This window comes from Mustela lutreola, chromosome 1 (genome assembly GCF_030435805.1).
Source record: "Mustela lutreola isolate mMusLut2 chromosome 1, mMusLut2.pri, whole genome shotgun sequence".
Classification (NCBI taxonomy): Eukaryota; Metazoa; Chordata; class Mammalia; order Carnivora; family Mustelidae; genus Mustela; species Mustela lutreola.
In genome coordinates this window covers 274,281,661-274,294,646 of record NC_081290.1, presented here as the reverse complement: position 1 = coordinate 274,294,646, position 12,986 = coordinate 274,281,661, and the positions used below count along the sequence as shown (strand labels likewise).

General features: G+C 37.0%; 1 pseudogene; it reads right to left on the bottom strand.

The window, feature by feature from the left end:
- Positions 1 to 311: 311 nt before the first annotated feature.
- LOC131807987 (olfactory receptor 4A47-like) lies at positions 312 to 2,064 on the bottom strand (annotated as a pseudogene).
- Positions 2,065 to 12,986: the final 10,922 nt, after the last annotated feature.

Below are 12,986 nucleotides of genomic sequence, written 5' to 3'. Positions count from 1 at the left end.
AAAAACTTCCTATGAAAAGAAATTAAATTGAGAAGATAGTCTATATAATAGAATTATTTTAACAATGAAAAGAATGAAGATAAAAGACAGGAAACTGACCAGAAATAGAATTATGAATGAGATGAAAAGTAATAAAAGTAAACATATCAATTAATTATGAATTAGTATAACTCTACAAGTATTTGACTCTTTCACTGCACATTATTTGTTGACTATGACTACAAATGCATTTACAGTAAAATGAACTTTAACATTTGAGAAGATTGACACTAATGTTAAAATGCTTTATTCATGATAGATGATACACTAACTTATTTCACAGCATTTTTCATCTCAGAATTTCTCAGAGTATAGATTGGTGGGTTCAGCATGGGGGTTATGACTGTATAAAACACACTCAATGATTTGTCAATGGGGAACATCTTAGCAGGTCTCATGTACATGAAAATACATGGAACAAGAAAGAATACCACCACAATGATGTGGGAACCACAGGTCTGGAGGGCTTTCTGCATCCCTTCTGAACTAAAGTTCTTTAGAGAGTGCAAGATGACTTGTGCCTGTTTTCAGGCACACTGGTGGCTCGGGGAAAATAGATTTTGAAATAATGAAAATAGATCACAAACTTGGTCATTTCCCTTCCATCCACACTTCTTCTGGCCCATAAGAGATGAGCAAGAACACAAACACAATAGTGCACATTGGCCACCACTAACAGGTCATTGACATATGTGTCAGTACAAACCAATTTCATTAAGGGGTACATGTCACAGGAAAAATTACCAATGATATTGAGACCACAAAATGGGAGCCCATAAATAGTACTAACTTGAATAACTGAATGCAGAAAACCTCCAGCCCAGGATGCTACCAGCAGCACAACACACACCCACTGAAAATAATGCAAGGGCTTACAGATGGCCACATAATGATCATAGGCCATCACTAGCAGAAGAAAGACCTCTGAGCCACCAAAAAAGTGCTCTGTAAATAGCTGAATTATACAAAATTGGAAGGATATGGTATTTTCTACAAACAACAAACCTGAAATCAATCCAGGGCAAATGCAAGAGAATAAGTGACATCCATAAAAGACAAGTCAGCAAGAAACAAGTATATAGGTGACACAAGGGTCTTACTGAAAGCTATAGTCACCACAATGAGCACATTTTCCACCACAGTCAAAATACAGAAGAGTAAGAACATAACAAAAAGGACCTTCTGTTCCTTTGGATCCCAGGTGAGGCCCAAGAGGACAAAGTAAGTTACATTGTTTCTTGGGTTTATCTAGTCTGGATGGGAGTGACTTCTCTTATTAGAATGAGGTGATCTACCAAACAGAAGAGAAAGCCTTTAAATGCATTATAAGGTAAATCGTTTATTGATTCATTCCATTAAAGATTGTTGTAAAAGATTGTGGCAGGAGTACCTATTTGTGTCACATTGTGATTTCCAAGATGAAGAAATCATGGTTTCCTACACTCAGTGACAGGGTACATAATAATATTCAATGAAATAAGTGTCAATATAAAGATAGTCAAACAATGCAAAGATGAGGGGTAAGAATATATCAACCAAACAGCAATCAAAGAAGGTTTCACAGAGGAAGCTCTCCATCCTGAAATTTAAAGAAGTGGAAGTACACGAGGGCAAGGGAATTCCATGTAAGTGTGCACAGTTTATACTTGAGACTCATTTAGGGTAACTGACATATTCAAAGTGAGTGAGACAAATAGGAATGGAAAGTTACTGTCCTGAATTGTCTCTTCCTTCACTGAGACCTACTTCTTATGGTCTTTGGTTGTATATGCCCCCTTTTCCTAACCAATAAATGCATCCAAAGTAGTTCAGAGTTTCTCTCTCCTTTAATTTTTAAGCTTCATATATGGAACATCTCCAACTCTAGATATCTCCAGTTGGATACCAACTCAGTACTTATAAAAGCAATTTTCTTAAATTTTTCATTATAATTATAATGTTCCACAATTCATTAAGTTACCACCTTCCATGTCATTGCTCAGACGGGAAATATGACTGTGCTTTCCATACCTTTCTTGTTCTCATATCACATACTCATACCTTTAACAAATCTTATTATCCCCCTGAAAATAGATCACAAACTTGGTCATTTCCCTTCCCTTCACACTTCTTCTGGCCCACTGCACTACCTCCAAAGTCCTTTCCCTTTCATTCTATCTTCCACCAGTTTGTTTGAATTCAGCCCAAATAATCCTTTTTAAATCTGATTCTGACTTGATCATTCCACTGTTCACAACATCTACAGTGGATTTCAATCACTCAATCATAATTTAATGAGTCACATTTCATATTTCCAGTAATAGGAACTGTAATTCCCATTCTGTAGTTGAACAAACTGAGAATCTGAACATCTAATTAATTTCCTTACGTTCACCCTAAGTGATAAAACTAGAATTTGAAATGGAGTTCACATTATCTCAAAGTGATCTAATAAAACCTCTGCCTTTGGCTCAGGTCAAGATCCCAGGTTCCTGGTATTCAGCCCCACATTGGGCTCTCTGCTTAGCGGGGAACCTGCTTCCCTCTCTCTCTCTCTCTCTGCCTGCCTTTCTGCCTACTTGTGATCTCTGCCTGTCAAATAAATAAATAAAATCTTAAAAAAAAATAGTCACACAATTGCAAAGCCTGGCTTCCACTATTTACTGTTAGTTTTACCTTCTGTAGGCATATCCACAGTCTGAAGGAACATGATTTACTCATTCACAGGAACCTTGAATTCTTCTGTCATCCAGGTTGATAAGAAAGGACAAAAAGCTGCATTATTACTTAAGGATATATTTTATTTCATCTGACTGTCTATCCATTTTCTCCATGGAGTTTTCCGATTATTTAGATTTCATTTTTATTTGCACTGTAGATTACTTCATAGAAATTCCATAGTCCACATAGCAAAACAAAGGTTATCACAGTAGGAAAGTTACAAAAACAAACAAACAAACAAACAAACAAGGAAATCCTATCCTTACATAAGGAGATAGCCACCAGCAATTTCTCAGGGAGATTTTTCTCAAGCAACTACTTTGCTCATAATTTCTAAATAGAAAATACTGTTCATCTGGTTAGTCCTTCTCATTCCATTGTATCAGTTTGACCAGAACAGTTGACGTGAAATTTTGAGAGAAGCTCCTCCTTTTTCATAGGTAATGTTTTAAGCTTATGGAGGACTTTCTAAAAATTTTATCAGTTCTTTAGAGCATAGCGTCTTCTTCCCTACAGGGTCAAAGATCAGTAGACATTTCATCCTTCCTAATCACATTTATCATTAAGTCCTAGAGTTAGAAAGTGTCCAAGACTGATTCTTGTTTAATTGCATTCACTGGAATTTTCACAAAAATCTGAAAGTACATTTAAATGTAAAGATAATAGTAGACTAAATTATACAATAAAGGTCTAAAAGACATGATGTGGAGAAAATAAATAGTCTTCAAGCCATTATCAGACCTTTGCCAGTCAAGAATAAAATTTCAGCCAGTCATTTTTTTTCTGGTAGAGATAATATTATCATTTATTTCCTCACTTTTCAGAGTAAGTTTTTATTTTTTTTAGATTTTATTTATTTATTTGACTGACAGAGATCACAAGTAGGCAGAGAGCCAGGCAAGGAGAGGTGAGGAGCCAGCAGACTCCCTGCTGAGCAGAGATCCCATTGTGGGTCTCGATCTCAGGATTCTGGGGCCATGACCTGAGCCAAAGGCAGAGGCATTAATCCACTAAGCCACCCAGGTGACCCCAAAGTTAGTTTTCCTTCATTTTATTTAATAATGAATCTATTCTGCCTAGAAGTGTGGTTATATATATTAAATATTCACAAATTTAAATGTAATGTCTATGCAAGGTTTTGTTTTGGTTTTGGTTTTTATTTTTTTTTATTTTTTTTTAATTATTTTTTTAATGGAGTACCTATGTTAGCAAGAAATGTGTTATGAGTGAGGATACAGCAATTAATGAAAGGGAAAAAAAATCACAAACAAGGTCTTTCCTGAAGGAACCCTATATTCTCATAATAAAGTCAGTAAATAAAGGAACAATTTGATAAACTAATTACAGTTATCACCACTGCTAATAAGAGAAGAAAGAAAGTACTCAGGGAAAATTCTTCTATGGATAAGGTGATCAGAGAAGGTCTTTCTTCAAAGATGATGTTAAAACTGAGTTGTAAAGGACAGAGAGAAGCTACCACAGAAACACTGTTATAGGTAGTAAAATTAGGTAAACATTCTAATTAATTTGTTCTCATTTCACTGACGGCATGACCTATATGTAAAAAAGGCTAAAAAATTCATAGGAATTTTTATTCCAATGGTATTGTGAAATACAGTGGTAAGCATGGACACTCTTATCTTTTTCTTGATTAAACTGGAAAAGCTTTCAACGTTTCCTGCTGAGTATGGTGTTAGTTGTGGATCTGTCATATATAACCATTATTATATTGAGTTACATTCCTTCTATGAAAATTTTATTTTTTTAATCATGAAAACATATTGGAATTTCTGTGCTACCAATTAATAATTCATAGAGGATTAAGAAAACAATTTCTTAGGGCACCTGGGTGGCTTAGTGGGTTAAAGCCTCTACCTTCAGCTCAGGTCATGACCTCAGGGTCCTGGGATTGAGGCTCTTGTTGGGCTCTCTGCTCAGCGGGAAGCCTGCTATCTCCTCTCTCTGCCTGCCACGCTGCCTACTTGTGACCTCTGTCTGTCAAATAAATAAAATCTTAAAAAAAAGAAAACAATTTCTTTTACTAGAACATGGAAAAAACACAATACTAAAGAATAATCTTAAACAGGACCCAAAAGTCTTCTTTCTTCATAGATGATGTTAAAACTGAAAAACTGTACAGTGCAGTTGAAAGGTACTCTAGAAGACACAGATAAAAGGGAGGAAAGACATTCATGAATTTTTATGTTTCATGCTATTAAGTTGTCAGTGTTATCTAAAGTGATCGACAGATTCAAAGCAATTCTTACTAAAATTTAAAAAAAAAAAAAGTTTTCTTCCAGAAATAGAAAAATCCATCCTAAAATTCAGATGGAAAATCAAGTCATGCCCAGCAGCCAAATAACCCTGGGGTAACAAACAAAGAATTGGAGGACTTCCTGGTTCTAAAAATAACTACAAAGTACAATAATCAAAACTTTGTGATATCAGCATAAAGGCAGACACAACAATGAAATAAAATACAGATCCTAGAAATAAACCTTTGCCTGCATGTTCAAATGATTTTCAACAGATGAAAGAGCATTCATTGGGAAAGGACAGATGCTTCAAAAAATAGTACTGTGAAACTGGATATCCACATGCAAAAGAATGAAGTTCAATCCTTAATCACATGCACCATACACAAAAATTGAATCAAAATGGATCAGAGACCTAAACTACCACCGAGAACTATGAACCCCTTAGAAGAAAACTTCATAATTTTGGATTTGGTAACGATTTCTTGGATAGGACACCAAAACCACACACAAGAAAAGAAAAAACCTCATGAATTACACTTTATCAAATTTAAGAACTTTTCTACATCAAAACACAATATCAACAGAGAGAAAAATCACCCCACAAATGAGAGAAGATATCTGAAATTGATTTATTTGATAATTTGCTGGTATCCAGAATACGTAACAAATTTACACATCTCAAAAACACACATACCAAAAAAAAAAGAAAGAAAGAAAGAAAAAAAACTGATTAAAAATGAACAAAGGACTTCAATAGGCATTTCTCCAAAGAAGATATGTGATGCCATATAAGCACATGAAAAGCTGCTCAATATCAGTAATCATTAGGGAAACACATTTCAAAACTATAATGCAATACTACTTCACACCCAACAGGAGAGTTATGACCACAAAATGTTAAAATTGTAACACATGTAAGACAGTGTAGAGATCAGAACAACTCTCCATTGCTGGTGGGAATGCACAATGATGTAGCTGCTATGGAAAACGCTATGGTACTTCCCCAAAAAATAAGCAGAAAAATATTATATGAGCCACAATTCCACTTTGTGATATATACACAAAATAATGAACATTACAGTCTCAAATAGATATTTTTATATCCATTTTCATGGCAGTATTATTCACAATAGCCAGAAAGTAGAAGCAGACAAAGTGTGTTCAAAGTGTGATAAATGTATGAACAGAATGAGGTATATTCACAGAATGGATTATTATTCACTCTTAAAAATAAAGGAAATTCTGACATGTGTTGAAACATACACATCCAACAATTCACTCTGCCAAGTGAAATGAGACACAAAAGTCAGATATTGTATGATTCCATACACACAGGTACTTAAAGTAGCCAAATTCATAAGCAATAAGAAAACAGAATGGTGGCTGCCTAAGGCCCAGAGAGAGGGAATGGGGAATTAATGTTTAACGTGTGTTGAATTTCAGTTTGGGAAAATGAAAAAGCTCTGGAGATGGGTGGTGCTGGTGCCCACATTACAAATGTCAATTAATGTCAATTAACCATCATGACATCACTGAACTGACATCATCATTGAATTGACTCAATGCCACTGAATTGTATATTTACAAATGGTTAAAAATATAATTTTTGTTATTTGTATTTTACTACAAGTTAAAAACTGCATTTAAAAAATAAGTTGCCTTTATTAACAGGTGAATGATATCAACATAAATTATAGCACAATGGCTAGAGGATACGCACACATCATTGGCTTTACATTCACCTGTTGAGATAGTACATATAAAACCCAACAACTAAACAAGTAAATTCAAATCTCCAGAGCTATGTGTCCTGACAATCTGCTTTGTGCAAGAACTCTAACTAATCCTCACAGGACATTGACCTTTGACCATGAACTGGACATTAGGTAAATCTAAATAGGATATTTTTATAATGACAAATAATTCCCCTCTGGATCTGTCTTCCCAGTGCTGTATGTCAAAATAAACATACTTTGAACAAATACTATTCATGTGCTTCTGTACAAATTATCTTCTTTTCTCATTCCATTTAATAGACAAATTTATTTTAGGAACTGGTAGATATCTCTCAAAGTTACATCTTCTACCTCAAAACTTCCTCATGGCATTTTTCACCTCCAAATTTCTGAGTGCAGGTTTAAGTTTAACAAGGGAATCACCATGCTATACAACACAGTCAGAGCTTGATCAGTGGACAAGGTGGTGAATGGGTGCAAATACATAAATATGCAGGACACAATACTAAGACCACAACAGTGATATGAGAGACACATGCATAGATTTGTGTCTCCCCTCCAAGCTACAGGTCCGTAGTGAGCATATGATGACCAACTAGGAGACCATCAGGAGGAATAATTTCACAGGCAGATAAACCCACTTTTGACAGAAACAGAGATACCACAGGTATGAGTGCCATGCAGATGAGTTTCAGCCAAAGGTTTATATCATGCACAAATGGTCTATGACAATGGAGCCACACACAGACAGGCACACTGTGAAGAGGACCGAAATGTTGCAAGGACAAAGCCTCTAGTACATGCCAACTGAAAGAGGAAGCCATATCCCTGTTACTTGTGATGATTTCATAGTACAGAGCTTTACAGATGGCTGCACAGATGCTCAGCAAAGACTTAAGTCACATACTCCCTGAAAGAGATGGTTTTTCTTACAGCAAAGTGCCAAGTAGCATTTCATGGTGGGTGGGGTGGGGGCAATGTCATGGATAAATAACAGCAGATATATAGAAGGGATGAGTCACACAGGTAGAAAATGGAAGCAGTGTCCAAGGTTATGAAAGATGTCCTGTTGAATGAAAACACCTTTCATGGATAAGAGTTCTTAGTAGGCAAAAGTTGTAAGCTCTTCCTAAATTAATCTTCCTAAGTTGAATCTTCTTAAAAATAGTAATTGTTTTTTCTTCTAACAACTAAACCATGATAAACTTATTGAAATTAATTGTAAGATTATTTTAAATGTTAAATTTACTTTTCTTATTTAAATGTAAACTAACAATTTTGTTTTACACTTGATTTGGAAATGTACATATGCAAGACCATGCATAATTCTGAAAAAGGAGAGTAATGAGGAACTATTAGTCTTATCACATATCAAAATGTGTTATATATCAAGGCAATTATATTACATATCACTTGTAACATGAATAAAGAGACCAATTGAACAGAATTAAGTCCTGAATCAGATCCAAATATATATTGGTAGTTAAATATAATAGTCAGGATTTTAAGTTAATGGTACAAAGAAAATTATACAAGTATTAAAAAAACCTAAATTTTAGAAGAGCAATTAAAATTTTATCCCTCTTTAGCTCCTTTATCAAATAAAATGCTTATGAAGCAAAAGTTTTAATGTATGATATACAACCTCAAAAATGTTATATTTTTTAAAGAGTTTATTTATTTACTTGACAGAGAAAGAGACAAAGAAAGAGAGAACACAGCAGGGGGAGTGGGAAAGGAAGAAGCAGGCTCCCCACTGGGCAAGGAGACCCATGCAGGGCTCAATACAAAGACCCTGGAGATCATGACCTGAGCCAAAGGCAGATGATTAAGGACTGAGCCAGCCAGATGCCCCAACCTCAAAAATGTGTTGTTGTTGTTGTTGTTGTTTTAAATATTTTATTTATTTGACAGAAAGAGAGTTCACAAGTAGGCAGAGAGGCAGGCAGACAGGGAGGAAGGGAAGCAGACTCCTTCCTGAGCAGAGAGCTCAATTCAGGGCTCTATCTCAGGACCCTGGGATCATGACCTGAGTCAAAGACAGAGGCTTTAACCCACTGAGCCACCCCGGCACCCTTCAAAAATATTTTAAGAATTAAGTACTAAAATAAACTTGAAGAATACTTTGGTATGAATGAAAAGCCCTTAAAAGGATTCAGGACACAGGATTCACTGTATTGTTCTGTTCATCTATCTGACTATATTCTCTTTTTTTCTTTTTTTTCTTTCTTTTTGGGTTTGATTTTGGGTCTCTTCAGATTTGTTTAATGCATATTTCTCTGGGGTTGTTGTTTCCATTTTAATACTTTCTTCTCTCATTTATCTATTCTTCTCTGGACAGAATGACAAGACAGAAAATCTCACCTCAAAAAAGAACAAGAGGAAGAACTGACTGCCAGGGTCCATATCAGTATGTACCTAAGTAAGATATCAGAACTAGAATTCAGAATAACAATTATAAAGATACTAGCTAGGATTGGGAGAAAAAAAAAAATAGAAGACACTAGAGCATCCCCTTCTGGAGAAATTAAAGAACTAAAAACCTAACCAAGTTGAAATAAAAAAGGCTATTAATGAGATGTAATAAAACATGGAGGCTCTAATTGCTAGGATGAATGAGGCAGAATAAAGAATTAGCAATACAGAAGACAAAACGATGGAGAATAAAGAAGTTCAGAAAAAAGAGAAATAAATATTTCTCCAGAAAGGGCTTTTCTATCTCTCGAGAGGGTTTCTCTCATATCTTCCATGCCTTTTTCGAGCCCGGCTAGAACCTTGAGAATTGTCATTCTGAACTCTAGATCTGACATATTACCGATGTCTGTATTGATTAGGTCCCTAGCCTTCGGTACTGCCTCTTGTTCTTTTTTTTGTGTTGAATTTTTCCGTCTTGTCATTTTGTCCAGATAAGAGTAAATGAAGGGGCAAGTAAAATACTAAAAGGGTGGCAACAACCCCAGGAAAATATGCTTTAACCAAATTAGAAGAGATCCAAAATCGTGAGTGGGGAGAAAGGGGATAAAAAGAGGTTCAAAAAGGAAGAAAGAAAAAAGAAAAAAAAAAAAAAAAAAGAAAAGAAAAGAATATTTTTAAAGAAAGAAAACACCTAAGAAAAATGTAAATATATATATATATATTAGATAAACTAGTAAAAAATCGTTAAAAAAGAAAAAGGTAACAGTTAAAAAAAAATTTTACCCGAAGGCGAGAAAAAAAAAAAATGAAAAAGAAAAAATTAAATTAACTGCAAGACTAAAAAAAATCACAGGAAAAAAGCCATGAGTTCCGTGCTTGGCTTTCTCCTCCTCTGGAATTCTGCTGCTCTCCTTGGTATTGAAACCGCACTCCTTGGTAGGTGAACTTGGTCTTGGCTGGATTTCTTGTTGATCTTCTGGGGGAGGGGCCTGTTGTAGTGATTCTCAAGTGTCTTTGCCCCAGGCGGAATTACACCGCCCTTACCCGGGGCCGGGGTGAGTAATCCGCTCGGGTTTGCTTTCAGGAGCTTTTGTTCCCTGAGCGCTTTCCGTAGAGTTCCAGAGGACGGGAATACAAATGGCGGCCTCCTGGTCTCCGGCCCGGAGGAGCCGAGAGCCCAGGGCCCCACTCCTCAGTGCGCCCTCAGAGAACAGCGCCCAGTTACTCCCGTCTGCCTGACCTCCGGCCGCGCTCCGAGCTCACCGAGCCTGCGACCGGTTCAAGGTAACACGGAGCTGCGAGCTTACTGTCGGCTCTGTCTCTGTAGCCGGCTTTCCCGTTCCAATACCCGCAAGCTCTGCGACACTCAGACACCCCCGATCCTTCTGTGACCCTGCGGGACCTGAGGCCACGCTGACCCCGCGTGGGCTTCGCCCCGGTTTAGCCTCTGGAGCAATGTCCCTCAGCGGAACAGACTTTTAAAAGTCCTGATTTTGTGCGCTGTTGCTCCGCCGCTTGCTGGGAGCCGGCCCCTCCCCCGGGGGTCTATCTTCCCGTCGCTTTGGATTCACTTCTCCGCCGGTCCTACCTTTCAGAAAGTGGTTGTTTTTCTGTTTCCAGAATTGCTGTTCTTCTTCTCTTCGATCTGCCGATGGATTTTCAGGTGTTTGCAATCTTTAGATAAGCTATCTAGCTGATCTCCGGCTAGCTGAAGCAATCTCAGCTTGCTACTTCTCCGCCATCTTGACTCCTCCCCCAAAATCTAACCAAGGTGAAATCAAAAAAGCTATTAATGAGGTGCAATCAAAAATGGAGGCTCTAACTGCTCGGATAAATGAGGCAGAAGAAAGAATTAGTGATATAGAAGACCAAATGACAGAGAATAAAGAAGCTGAGCAAAAGAGGGACAAACAGCTACTGGACCACGAGGGGAGAATTCGAGAGATAAGTGACACCATAAGACGAAACAACATTAGAATAATTGGGATTCCAGAAGAAGAAGAAAGTGAGAGGGGAGCAGAAGGTATACTGGAGAGAATTATTGGGGAGAATTTCCCCAATATGGCAAAGGGAACGAGCATCAAAATTCAGGAGGTTCAGAGAATGCCCCTCAAAATCAATAAGAATAGGCCCACACCCCGTCACCTAATAGTAAAATTTACAAGTCTCAATGACAAAGAGAAAATCCTGAAAGCAGCCCGGGAAAAGAAGTCTGTAACATACAATGGTAAAAATATTAGATTGGCAGCTGACTTATCCACAGAGACCTGGCAGGCCAGAAAGAGCTGGCATGATATTTTCAGAGCACTAAACGAGAAAAACATGCAGCCAAGAATACTATATCCAGCTAGGCTATCATTGAAAATAGAAGGAGAGATTAAAAGCTTCCAGGACAAACAACAACTGAAAGAATTTGCAAATACCAAACCAGCTCTACAGGAAATATTGAAAGGGGTCCTCTAAGCAAAGAGAGAGCCTACAAGTGGTAGATCAGAAAGGAACAGAGACCTATACAGTAACAGTCACCTTACAGGCAATACAATGGCACTAAATTCATATCTCTCAATAGTTACCCTGAATGTGAATGGGCTAAATGCCCCTGTCAAAAGACACAGGGTATCAGAATGGATAAAAAAACAAAACCCATCTATATGTTGCCTCCAAGAAACACATTTTAAGCCCGAAGACACCTCCAGATTTAAAGTGAGGGGGTGGAAAAGAATTTACCATGCTAATGGACATCAGAAGAAAGCAGGAGTGGCAATCCTTATATCAGATCAATTAGATTTTAAGCCAAAGACTATAATAAGAGATGAGGAAGGTCACTATATCATACTCAAAGGGTCTGTCCAACAAGAAGATTTAACAATTTTAAATATCTATGCCCCCAATGTGGGAGCAGCCAACTATATAAACCAATTAATAACAAAATCAAAGAAACACATCAACAATAATACAATAATAGTAGGGGACTTTAACACTCCCCTCACTGAAATGGACAGGTCATCCAAGCAAAAGATCAGCAAGGAAATAAAGGCCTTAAACGACACACTGGACCAGATGGACATCACAGATATATTCAGAATATTTCATCCCAAAGCAACAGAATAACATTCTTCTCTAGTGCACATGGAACATTCTCCAGAATAGATCACATCCTCGGTCCTAAATCAGGCCTCAACCGATATCAAAAGATTGGGATCATTCCCTGCATATTTTCAGACCACGATGCTCTAAAGCTAGAACTCAACCACAAAAGGAAGTTTGGAAAGAACCCAAATACATGGAGACTAAACAGTATCCTTCTAAAGAATGAATGGGTCAACCGGGAAATTAAAGAAGAATTGAAAAAAATCATGGAAACAAATGATAATGAAAATACAACGGTTCAAAATCTGTGGGACACAACAAAGGCAGTCCTGAGAGGAAAATATATAGCGGTACAAGCCTTCCTCAAGAAACAAGAAAGGTCTCAGGTACACAACCTAACCCTACACCTAAAGGAGCTGGAGAAAGAACAAGAAAGAAACCCTAAGCCCAGCAGGAGAAGAGAAATCATAAAGATCAGAGCAGAAATCAATGAAATAGAAACCAAAAAAACAATAGAACAAATCAACGAAACTAGGAGCTGGTTCTTTGAAAGAATTAATAAAATTGATAAACCCCTGGCCCGACTTATCAAAAAGAAAAGAGAAAGGACCCAAATAAATAAAATCATGAATGAAAGAGGAGAGATCACAACTAACACCAAAGAAATACAAACTATTATAAGAACATACTATGAGCAACTCTACGGCAATAAATTTGACAATCTGGAAGAAATGGATGCATTCCTAGA